Here is a 12,641-nt window from a genome sequence, read left to right as displayed (position 1 = left end):
AAAACCAATGTTTCTTACTCTCAGGGTGAAATTCTAGATGACTTCAGTGAAATTGCTTCTGGCACTCTATTGAATATCTTAGCGCTTGAAAAACTACTGGGAAAGAATTTATAGTCTATAAATCCTATCCATTTATAGGATAGTGCACAGTGAATAAGAGCAAAACATACTGTGTTTGCTCCTGCACCTAAGGTCAGGAAACTTAAAAAATAGAGTGTTTGTGCTCTATGAAAGCTTGTCTACAGCTAGTTCACTGGAGAAGGGAGAACAAACGACTGGAGGTTTAGAATCATGAGATGTTGTTGCATGTTCATGAGATGGCATGCAGCAGGCTCCTCCCAGTAAGTCTGTGACGCTTGCCTATTTCAGTTCTTTTGCAGTCTCCTGTGTTTTGTATTTTTAACCTAGCTAAAATAAATCAACCCTTCTTAACACTCTCATTGCTTCTGAAGCTTTATTTAGAACTTTGAGGACTAAAACCAAGCGATGCTGCTTCAGATGAGATCAATATTTTTCTTTCATTCATGGCTTCTAATGTCCTCATTTTTCCCCATCCTTCTCTTCTTACTGTCAATAGTAACCGTTGTTTCATTATTTCATTCTTCTTTTTCACCTTTAATTTTGTCATCACTATTCCATACCTTCCTTCTCTATTTTTTTTTCCCCCAAATTGTATTTCTGCTCATTCTGAGCTCAGCTCTGCATGTTTTGCTCTTATGTAGCCCTTCCTCACAGATGCTGTATGAACGAAGCAGGGCTGCAGCATGTCCACAAGCAGAAACATAGCCAGAAAGGTTTCTAAGAGCAAAATACCTTTTAAACATAGCATTCCAGGTAGGATGAAAAAAGGAGTGGGAAACTAGTTCACTGAAAATCACGTCTGCCCAAAGGAGTCTTTAAAGAAATGCTCCACTAGCCTGTTTGGATGTGGGTATGTGTGTAAATTTTAGCCTCTATACAGGATGTGGGAACGAGAGAGCAATCAGATGACTAAGCTTCATGTGACTGCTTGCTACAGGCTACATAGAGGAAAACTTTGCTAGAGTATGTCTAAAAGAAAAGGTGGTGGGTGTATGTCCTCGTGGTAGGGGAAACACGAGGACTGGAACATAGCTAGGTAAATTGCCCACAAAGCAATGTGTCCTCACTTAGCTTACTGAAAGCTTGAGATTTTTTTTTTTTTTACTTGTTCTGCTTGGTTTTGCATCTTTTTGTGATAAAACAGATGACCAAAACAACCCAGAGAACAGATGTTGGACTAAAATGTTGTTAAAACTTCCTTTCAGCCTCCCTACTAAATGCATATGATTATTATTTTATGTTTTAAGTAACAAGAATACTGTTTATTTTTTGTTTGCTTTACTCCCATATGGCCCTCCTTCCTACCAACCTGTTTTCCTTATAATAGCTAACCCTTGCAGCATTATAAAGTGCACTGCGCTAACCTGTGTTCAGTGAAAACCACTGCTCCTGAAGACAAATAACTGTATGAGTGTCTCGGAATTTGAAAGTTTTTTCTCTTCCCTGGGCAAAAAGTGATCTGACAATTCCCCAAAGGCTTTGAGAACATGGAAAATCAAGTATTCAATAATTAGTTAAGCATCACAGCTTCTTGTGGAACCTTCTGCCTCAGATCCTATACATTAGTATTATTGCTAATTCAGTTTTTGCAAAAGCCCCCCGTAAGTACAGACACAGTTTCCATTAAGTACACAAAGTTGATTTCACGTGATTATCAGCTTATAAACAGGAAAAAAGATGGGTGCAGAAGAGCACCATGACAAAATCTATTAGCTACCCAATAAAACATTACTTAAATCACTTTTTTTAAAAAAACAAAATTTAGTTTCCTATCCCCCTGAGAAAATTAGAGGCAGACATAATGTCTTCATAAATCATAGGAACGTGAGGAGGGTAGTAACTGTTTGAAAAGACTGTTGTAAAGATATCCCAAGTGTTCAGAAATATAAAAGAAAATGGAGAACAGGTGTTCCAGTAAAGCTAAAGGTATGAACATGCTCACAGAAACACTGTGTATACAAAATACACGACAATAAAATTATTTCAGAGGAAGGAATCTGATCAGCCAGCATCAACAACAGTATGGATCACTCTGGAACAAAAACATTCTAACACAAAAATATACCATGTTGCGTGTAGCTCTGAAACAGATTTCCAGCTCATTCATCACTGAAAAGGAAGTATAATGTCTGCAGTTTTCAGAAAAAGTATTTAATGCAATTACTTTAAAACCTTTGAATGCCTCCTAAAAATAAGATTTTTCCTTTAGTACCTAACTTTCCATAAATATGTTTTGCCCTGGATTGGACATGTGCAAAAAGCCAACCTCCTGGATGTGCTGAAGGATCTGGTTATGGTCTTTCTCCCACTCTCTTCCAGCCGCGTGTTTTGTGTCACCCTCGTGCCCCTCCCCACAATCAACCACATCATTCTTTCTGCCTTTTGAAAGTCTTAATATTGGTCAGTTAGCCTGGAGCCAAACCGAGTGGTTGGATTACTGAGTAGAACTATGAATACCTGTTTTAGTTTACTCTGGATCCCTTTCCTCCGAGTTTAAGACCTTTTCAACTGTCCAGTCAACTCCCTTGTTTAACAACATATGTTATTAATACTATCAAACTTTACATAAACATCAGTACTAAAAACATGTAAACATTTTTCTGCATCCCTGCATCATGCATAGCACATATCCTGTACTGACAACTACAAGAGGAAATCACTTGCCCTTGTGGCATTGTTTTGCACTTGCACCATTTATTCTAATTTTAAAGTTCTTCTTTTAGTTCATTTGGGGCTTCCTGTGCCACACCTGTGTCATTCTCGGTCTGTACTGTGTGGAAGACTCTATTAAGATCCCCTTGTAGAAAATCTTAAAATATACCATAATTAAAGCTCACAGACTACATTTCCTCTGAGAAAAAAGAACAGAAGAAACCGGTATATGTCCTAAGGGACTTCTAAAAGATTAGCAATGAAAAACAAATCTGTGCTGGGGAAAAGGGCAAAGGCAAACGAGAAAGCAGAGTGCACGGAGAAGCAAAAATATCAAAATAAGGTCATAGTTGCAGTGAAGTCATATTGCTAGTTTGGGATTCACTGACGCCTTTGCATGACTGGCTTTGCAAAGAAGTAATGCAGGGATCAAGGACTAAACAGATACTAACCAAAATGATACGGACAATGTTTTTTTTAAATATACCATAACAAAGTGTACTAACACAAAAGTGGAGTTTTTAATGGTAATATTAACATGCTGACTTCTAATGTGCCTTCACTTTAAAATTTCTGCAGAAAACTAGAGATTCAAACACCTATCAATGCACAGCTAAGAAGGTCTACATAAACATCAGAACATGGTTGTTGTGCCAAAATGCCGTATGAATCTTAGGACAACAGGAGAAGCAAATATTATATTCCCTTCAAAAATCACAAAAATTGGGAAACATATACTGTACCTGTTACCATGAACAATGTAAAAAGTATCTGTTAAGCAATCATAAAGTATATACATTATTGGCCATAACATCTGAAAGTCTTAAGAAAAAAAATTATACTAATCTTATATTAAAGATCTCCAATTTATGAATGTGACTATCCAAATCACTGAGAAGTATGTATATATATATATATATATAACTATATAAAGTTTGGACAATTTAATTGTAATTCTCCCCAAAATATATAATTTTTTGAAGTAAAAAGTTGGCTACTTGAGAATAAATGTTGGACAGTGAAACTGAGAAAATTGCCTTTGCCAGCAAGCTTCTTACACTAGCAATATAATGGAAGAAACACTAGCAAAACCAATCTGATCAAAATGGATTAAAATTGATTTTTTGATGAAAATGGATAAATGATGAACAAAAGTGTAGCATTTACATGAGGCAGTGAACTCATTTGATGCAGCGCCTTGTGCTTCACACAGTATCTTCTGGAGCAAAACATTACTGCAGTCTGGATGATCTAAAGGAGGTGAGGGAAGTGAACTTTACAAGGAAAGGACTTTACTTATTGCAGAAGGTGGTATTGCAAAAGTGAACATGCATTCATACACATAAACACTTGTCCAATCCTGAAAGACCATAAAAAGGCAATTGGAAAAATGGGAATGTAAAAAGTCATGTGCTAAAGACTGGTACTGGGTGTGGTAACACTTATATTTTCATTACTAGCCTAGAAGTGAAATGTGTTAATGAAATCTACATCTTTATCCAAGAAAATAACAGCAAACTACTTAAGGTACTTGAGAAACTAGAAACACGAGTATTTATCAACATACAATTCCTTTTGCAAATAACAGAAGGAAACACTCCTCCCTCCCCAAAATAATAGACCAGATAAAAATAATAGGGAACATGACTTTGGGGCGATGACCCCAAGGCAGATCTTTAGGTGATACTAAGTAGGATCTTTTTGAGCTCTGTGGAACTGAAAAGCAAGGCAGCTCTGGGATACACGTACACTTGCTTGGGGTCTGTCATCAAAGCCGCCCTCATCCCAGAGGCACCCCCGTGCCTGTGTAACTTCACGGGCACCTCGCGTGGAGCCAAAGCGTGCTGACAGGCATCCAGCAGCCAGCCCTGACAAACAATTGCTGGAAAAACACCCGCTGCCCCGTCCGTTTTACCAGGCGATTAACTCCCAAACCCAGCGGTTTGGAGCAGCCCCAACACCGGCCTCCTGCCTGCAACCGGCCGGTTACCTCGGGGCTCCTCCCGGGGGGAGGGGGGTGGGGGGGTAACGACGCCCTCAGCGCCAGCCTCGCCTCAGCTACCCCTGCCCTCAGCCACCGGCCTGAGGGGCGGTAACGGCCGAGACCACGCCGCGCGCGCCGGCGGTTGGCACCCGCCCAACGGCCGGCCTCGCGCCCCTGCCAGGGGTGGGGGGAGCGGGCAAACGGCGGCTCGCGCAGCGCGCAGGCGCGGAGGAGGAGCGAGCGCGAGACCCGGCGTAGACGGAGGAGGGAGGAAAAGTTACCGCGAGGGCGGGGCCGCGCCCGGAGTCGCCCGCCGGGAGGGGGCGAGAGAGGAGCTGCGGGGCCGGGAGGTGAGGCGAGGCGGGGGCGCCGCGGCTTGGGGCTGGGGACGGGGGAAAGGGGAAAGCCGCCTCCCCGTCCCCTCGCGCACCCGCCCACGGGGGGCAGCGGCGGAGTGGGGACCCCCGCGGGCCGGTCGTTCCCCCGCCGCCGCGTCTGGGGCCGCGTCGCGCGCCCGGCCGTTGGGGGGTAACGGCCGCGCCTCAGGGCGCCGCGCGCCCCCTCAGCGGCCGGGAGGCGGCGGCCGGGGCCGGGGCTGAGCGAGGTGGGCGCTGGTGGAGTGGGGTGGGCTGGGGGAGCCGGGGGGGGGTTCCGTGCCGGGCTGCTGGCTCGGGCAGAGCCGGAGCGCGGGGTTAATGTTTAACGCCGGAGTCACGTTGCCCGTCGGCGGGGTTTTAGGGAGTGTTTTCGAAGGCTGTTGGGAACAGGAAATGCCAGCGCAGGTGGCGTGGGGCTGCTCCGAGTGGGATCGGGTCCCAGCCGGTGGAGCACCAGGAGCCGGCAGGTACCCCGTGCAAACTGCTCGGGAACCCGTCCGAGCCGGAGCCTGCCCCTCGCTGTGATTTCTCGATGCAAATATTTGAGAAGAAGCTGTTGAGGAAACGCGTCTCGTTCTTTCCCTTCCCAAAATAAGTGCGGCTTTTGCATGTCTCTGCTTAATCCTTTATTCTGCGCACGCAAAAAAAAAATTCCCTCTTGCTTGACTTTGAAGTTGCTAGGATTATTTTAAGAGCAGAAGCTTAGTCATGTGAGTAGTGTTTTACCTAACTGATGGTGTGTGCGCGTCTCCTTCCCCCTCGCACCTGCGGCCGCAGTGGTTATCCCGTCCTGCTCCGGTTAGAGTGGTGACTTTGGCTCTCAAAGCAGGGAGAGCTCATGTTACAATCTGAATAGAAATTAGTCTGAATAAATAACAAACGATGTTCTCTTGTCTTAGCCTTGTTGCAATGTAAGATGTCTTTACAGTTTTTTTCCTTTAAAGATCAAATTACTTCGGTAAAAAGTTCTTATCCTGGAACAGGGGGATGCTGATGATAAAAACACCTAAAATGTGCTTGATTTTCATATCAAAACTTGATAGAGCGGAATATTTTCCAGTCGTACAGCGTGCATGATGTACTACTGGCAGAATTGTTTGGGTGTGAGACCCACGAGACTTCAGGGACAGCATCAGTGCTATCGCTTGTCAGTTACGTTGCTTTCCACAGTCTTGGTTGCGATGCTCATTGGTGTTCCTCAGCTGATGGCTCTGGGTGCAGTAAAACAATCACTTGATGGGCATAGGGATAAGAGTGGAACACTTTCAAGGAGTTCTTCAGAAATGTTTTCTAGGCGTAAGCAGAAACAAGTTGGATTTTGGCAGGGCCAGGTTAAATGATGATGTGCTGAGGGTGTAGAGGGGAGATGGACTGGATCAGAGTTACAGATGTAAAAAAGGGTTTTAGATAGGTTTGTGCAGACTTGTATGTGTGAAATGTAAATGTTTTGAACGTTCGCTTTTATCAAGTCAATTAAACATTTGTGGGATTAAAGATAATACTTATATTACCTTTCCTTGTAATTCAGTTACTTAGTTTTTCCTGGTGGCTTAAGAAATCGGAAAGCTTTTGGGGGAGGAACAAAAACCTGGTGTTTTGCATTTCTATTAGTTATCAAGCATTTACTCCAAAATCTGAGAGGCAAAGTTACAGTTTGTAACCCTGTAAGGGTAACAAACCTTTCCAAGATACCTTGTAAAGATACTTTCTATCTTTCTGAGGTTCAGGGAGTAGGTGGTAATCTTTGAGGAAAACACATCATAAAGGATTGGGAAGATGGAGAAACAAAAATATATGTGGTTTAGTTTAATAATATGTCTCACGGTGTTTATGAGGACAGTCAGGAATAGTACTCCTGAGATTTCATCACATTCAGATTGATTTGAGATCATCTTGACCGGTCTTGTATTTAATGTATGCTGATACTTGAATTCAGTAGGGAGAAGGGCTCGTGTGAGAACTCAGAGGTAACTTGCTGCTCTAGGGCATTTGGGTTCCAAACTTCTTACAGCTGAGACTTTTTGCTGCCTTCTCTTTCCTACTGCTTCTATTCTGCTGCTTCATCTGAATTCATCGGTCTAACTAAGAGTTTCTGTGCATGATGATTCACTGTAAATGTTGGCTCGTGTCATATGTTGGGAACCTGTATTCTTTCAGATCTTTAGAAACAGCCACAATGGGAACTCTGAGTAAAGTTGGTTCCTAGTTGTAACAGCCCAGAAATGCTGAACCGTGAACCTGTTGTTTTCTTCTAGATGCAAACAGGAAAGTTTTCCTTGGAACAGCTTAAAGAAAAAATTGTATCCTTTTAGAGAAGCCATCTGAGATAGCATCTATACTTCCGGTTCTCCCATCCTGAAAGTCACACAGAAGTATGACATGCAGGAGCAGTGATGTGGCATGTGAGGGATAGCTAAATGGACTGGAAATAGGCAATTTCTTTAAAATAGAAAAAAGTCTGGTTTTAATATCTTTAGAGGTTGGTTAGAAGGATTTCTAAAGAAATGGCCGTCAAATACCATTTTTGTCTCTGGAGGACTTCTTGAGTCAGTGATGGAAGGTAGAAAGAATGTGTCAAACCGATACCCCTGGCTGCTGTACTTGCAGATGGCCCACAAAATCAGGGCTAATGGCCACAGCGGGAGATGTGACTTTGGTCTTACAGTGTTGTTTGTGTTGCAAATATGTGCTGTTAACGAAGGGTTTTTGCCCTGTCTGATGTTTCAGATACTGAAAACTTCAGTTCTTGCAAATAGTGTCCTTCAAAAACAGGCTGAGGACTACTAACAGCATTAGCTGTGTGTTATGGAGTATATTATGGCAAAGGAGATCTGACATAGACAGTTCAGCACAGTATTAAAGGTGAAATGGGACAGGGATTGGTCCAGCGACCAAAGAAATGAGTTAGTCACATTTGGAGGGATATAAGAGTTTTATTCATTCCAAAATTCTGTCTTTTTCTACTCTTTTTCTTAAGCAACATCACTGATTTTTTTCCAAAAGTCTGTGTGTGTGGGGGGAAAACAGATGGTGTCCTCCAGTATCGTCATAATACAAATCAAGATTTTTGGTCTGTTGGCAATTTTAAATGACAAGCTTTAAAACCACAGAAAACACTCCAAGTACTCAATTTTTTGGTGTTGTAAGTTGTTAGATTTTTGATGGATTTCATTCTGGTGGGAGAAAAAAAGCAACCACAGTCCTAACAATGCTATTCTCACTACAGAAAACTGATGGTTTCCCATCATAGGTTTGCTTCTTTTCAATACATTTAGTCACTCTTCCATCCAAATTTTTGTTATCTGAATTCCTAAGTTGTGACATGTATCAGTTTAGAAATTGATCTACCAGAGTTGTCAGGCCATTGGGTGGGTTGCCAAGCTCAGCACAGAGGTGTGAGCTGCCAGCAGAAGCAGAAAGCTGAGATACTTGAAAGTAACCTTAGTGCTGGGCACCAGGAAGGTTTGTCATTACTCATCTATGCAACGCGCTGGGATGCGTTGCAAAATGAGGCTGAGATGATGCAAATAACTATTCTTCAGCCAAATTTCAGACACAGTCAACAACTTTTGAACCCGTTGGCAGGTTTCCACCCAATTTGACAGAAGGGATAAAGTCTTAACGATGACGATGTGCTTCCAGAGTGCATGGCAATAGGCTGCTGGCTGGAAGAGAGACGTTGTGAGGAGATGTTGGGTATATACCAACTCTGCTGCATGGCTAGGGAGAAAACTGAGAGCTCGTTCAGCTATGAGACAGCTGCCAGGAGCCAGGCTGGTAGCTCCAGTGTTCATAGACCCAACTGTTTATCTCACTGGTTTTAACTGAATGCATACCAATAATGCCTAAACCCAAATATACTTGTAGAAAGTGGTTTATGTAAAATAGTAATTGTACCATTTCCTAAGCTAATTTAATAGTATTATTCCCTCCATTGAGAAGACTGTGCAAGCCACAGTTACCTAATTCCTAGGGTGTACCTACAAAACTGGTGATAACATGCTGTTTGCAGAGTAGTGCATTTCTTGTTCTGGAAGCTATAAAGGTAAGCGTGTGAAATTTGTGACAGGCATATATATATTTTCTCCTGTGTGACTGCATGACTAAGGGTAGCCTGGTGCTTGATGGGATCATTGATGACCAAAGAACAGTTGCCTAAAATTAGGCAAGGTAGAAGAATATAAGTTGATAAATGGCTGTTGGTTTAAAAGTTCATAGCCTTTGTTTAGCAGCTTTGGTAGAGAACAGTCATCCAAAACTGATCCCTTTAGTCTGAAAGGCAAGAATATTTCTTTAATTCCCAGGTGATAAAATTCTTCCATAGCATGTCATTTAACTCTGCATGAAATATCTGCTCTGGAAGACTCTGTGTGGTTTGGACAAATTATGATCAATCATCAGTCACCCACACCTTTGTCAAGCCAGGAACTTAACGAAGAACTTCAAAACCCCAGTGGCTAATAAATGCTTTGGTGCTCTTAGTGACACTGGCTTACCACAGATGTGTAAGGACAGTCTTCAACTCCTAATTACAGTCCTGGAGAATATTGAATTTAGATGAAAGGAGTCAGTGGTCTGTGTCCCAGTCATCAAAATGCTTATCTAAACCTCGTGGGCTGGGGAAGGAGCCACGGCTGATCAGCAGCATCACTTCTCTGGTTTATGGAACAGCTTCCAGCGAGAGCAGGCTTGTTGGCAGAGGAATAATGCTCCTGGTGGATGGTCCAAATCAAGCTAAGTTTGCTGTGACTAAAGAGCATGTGTCCTTGCCAGCATCCTCTACAACAGCTTTGTTTGATCCTGGCTTTTTTGTTTTTCTTCTGTTAAAGAAGCTAAGAGACATTTGTACAACATAAATTTCAAAACAAGATGCTACTATAAACTTTCCTCTCCTTAGGGAGAGGCTGCAACAGCAAATATGTGCCAGATGTTAATCACATCGCTCACGGCACAGTTGGAAGGCTCTTCTACAGTGGTCCCCTTGCTAGCAAATAAGAAGTGATGCGGTGTACTTGATACAGAATGGTAGTGGAGGAAGAGAGGCTGGTGGGATTTCCAACCCCGGAGTAGGACTGGTTGGTCATGTTGACCAGAGAACTGGGTTGAGGTAGGATTATTTCACACCTACTTTCTGTTACTTGTTTTGTGTGACAACTTCTGGGGAGAAGGACAGCAGTTAATAAAACAAAGGGACTCCGGTGCCAATTCAGTGCAAAGTCCTAGTGGAATTGAAGATAAATTTTTTAAATGAATAGCTATTTGATATACCGTTCTTACTTTTTTTTTTCTTTTAAAATTGATTCATGCTTGAATTGCTGGGGGATGTTTAGTTTGACATATGCAGTTTAAAGAACGCGTTTATAGAGAGTTATTTTAGAAGGTTGCATAAGGATAACTTTTAAGCAGTCACTTCTGATTCTTCTTGTGTTGTATTGAAATTTTCTAGAACAGGTGTACTGATGTTGTGGGCTCTTAATAGAGGCCGTATGACTGTAATACCACAGTGCTCTGGTAAATGGATATCTGGTCTGCATATGAAAACCATGCGATGAATGTCTTCTGCAATATATAATTTTACTTATCATAAATAGGTTTGTGTGCACTTACCTGGTGTGATAGCTGAAATACTTTGTATTTACAGCTTTGTGGATGTGAAATTAAACAGGAAGCATCTTAACGTGATATGATATTAACAGAGAGCTAGCAGAGAACCATTTTTATAAAATTCCTGCAGTGAATCGCAACTTCTCTGAAACCCATCCCAACACCTAAATGCTCACTCAGTGCATACACTGTTTGTCTTAGGACACCCATGAAATGTAAAACAAAATGCGTTTCCTGAAAATATTAGTGAATTAATGCTTCTTATCTGAATTGTTCTGAAAGAACTTTGTTTCCAAACAATGTGTGTATTTCTTATCAGTTAAAGTATAGACTAGTTTAAATTCAGAGTTCTGGTGTTCCTTTGCCCCTGTTCCATATCGATGCATAAATCTCTTGTTCAGAAGCATGGTGAAATTGTTCTTGAAATATGCTAAGAAACAAACATTGATGGAAGCTCTTCTGTCCTTATCGATTGGTGTAAGTATGTCCCAGGGCTGGAAATGAAATTGACAGAGGTAAAATTTCTTTAAGTATGTTACATTTTTCATCTGTCTGTTTTAGCTACTACCTGGGTGAAACAGAACCCTATCTCACTTTTGCATTTAAAAAGAACAACACATATGTTTCCCAAACTTAACGTGACTTTGGGTATATCATTAGGCTTTTCTTCAGATGAGAAAGTAACTTACTTATGGAACAAGTGTTCACTTTCTTTTTTTGGCCTAAGATGAATCGTGTGATTCTTGTCTGTTCTTGATTTTCTTTAAATAACCAACTGTAGTCCAACTTCACAGACTCCTCCTCAGTGCATTTGTAGTTGAATACATAAGATCTGTTTTCACCTGTAATTTAGATACTAGAAACATTTATTTTTGCATATAACTTGTGTGTTCTAGCACTAATGTATAGCCTACCTTACTTTCCATCTAGTGCTTCCCACATTACTCAGCTGCTCTAGGCTGAGTGCTATTTACACAGAAATGCAGACAGCAGAGGACAGGCTAGCTGAATCAGCAATGGTGGTGGAGTTCCACTGTTGGAGCAGCTCTGGAGGTGTGAGGTGTGATGTATTAAGTAGGGCACTTTAGGCTGGGTGACCCTGACAGCAAGTCTGGTGCTTCTGGTTCAGACCCGTGTTTATCATGTTGCACCCATGTGTCAAAGGTAGCAACTCAGCGAGGGACATTTCAGGTATGCGGTGGAGTGCAAATACTCAATTCCTTCATGGCTGCTGCAGGCCATCCAGGCTGTTCCTGATCCACACTTTCCATTCTTTTTTCTCTTCAGTGTATCTGTTTTGATACTGCTGGTTACTAAAAATTGTCCATCTTACGTTTAGCTTTGTCTTCCAGGGCAACAGCAGGAAGGTGAAGAAGACTGTACAATCTTCTCCATGTGGAAAGTGATGTAAAGTGAAATTGAGAACTCTGTATTGCCAGGAAAATGGGGACTCAAGAAGTTTCCCTGTGACAAAAATGTAGTAGGTCAGTTTTTTAGCATAGATATAGGAGTACTAATTCAGAAATCAGCAGAAACTATTTTAACAGTTGAAAGAGTTGAATGTGTAAGACTTTTCTCATTTTTTTTTAAAATTCATAGTTATATCTATATCTGTATTTTTAGAGATTAAAAGTTATAGTTCCACATGATAGCAGGAGACTTTGATCAAAACGATGCTTTCTATTACTAGGTGTTTTTGATACAAGATACTGGCTCCTAGTGTATATATATGTATTATATATGTGTGGGGGTGTATATATATATAACCAGTTATACACTTTTTTTTTCTTGGCTCCTCTTTATTCATTATTTTCTATTTATATACTGTAGCAAGACTTTAATGAAAATATTTGTTAAAAATATTTTTCTTTCACTTGCGTTATGTGGATCTGTTACCACCTCTGCATACCTGACTTGAGACAATCTTTAATCTTCTGTATTAA

The 12,641-nt window shown here is 41.5% G+C and overlaps 1 protein-coding gene across 6 annotated transcripts in view; it reads left to right on the top strand.

Moving 5' to 3' along the window:
- The first annotated feature begins 4,952 nt into the window (after nucleotides 1–4,952).
- The window catches only part of USP53 (ubiquitin specific peptidase 53), a 38,527-nt gene continuing 30,838 nt past the window's right edge, over nucleotides 4,953–12,641 (top strand). The window contains exons 1-2 of one of the 6 annotated variants that reach the window (XM_080591610.1): nucleotides 5,110–5,321; nucleotides 12,051–12,182. The gene's annotated coding sequence lies outside the window, so the exon portion shown is untranslated. The other 5 variants (XM_080591607.1, XM_080591609.1, XM_080591611.1 and 2 more) reach the window with 5 other exon arrangements.

Source organism: Anser brachyrhynchus (genome assembly GCF_964034855.1).
Source record: "Anser brachyrhynchus genome assembly, chromosome: 4".
Taxonomy (NCBI): domain Eukaryota; kingdom Metazoa; phylum Chordata; class Aves; order Anseriformes; family Anatidae; genus Anser; species Anser brachyrhynchus.
Note: the sequence above shows the minus strand (reverse complement) of the source record. Positions and strands in the feature narration are given on the sequence as shown.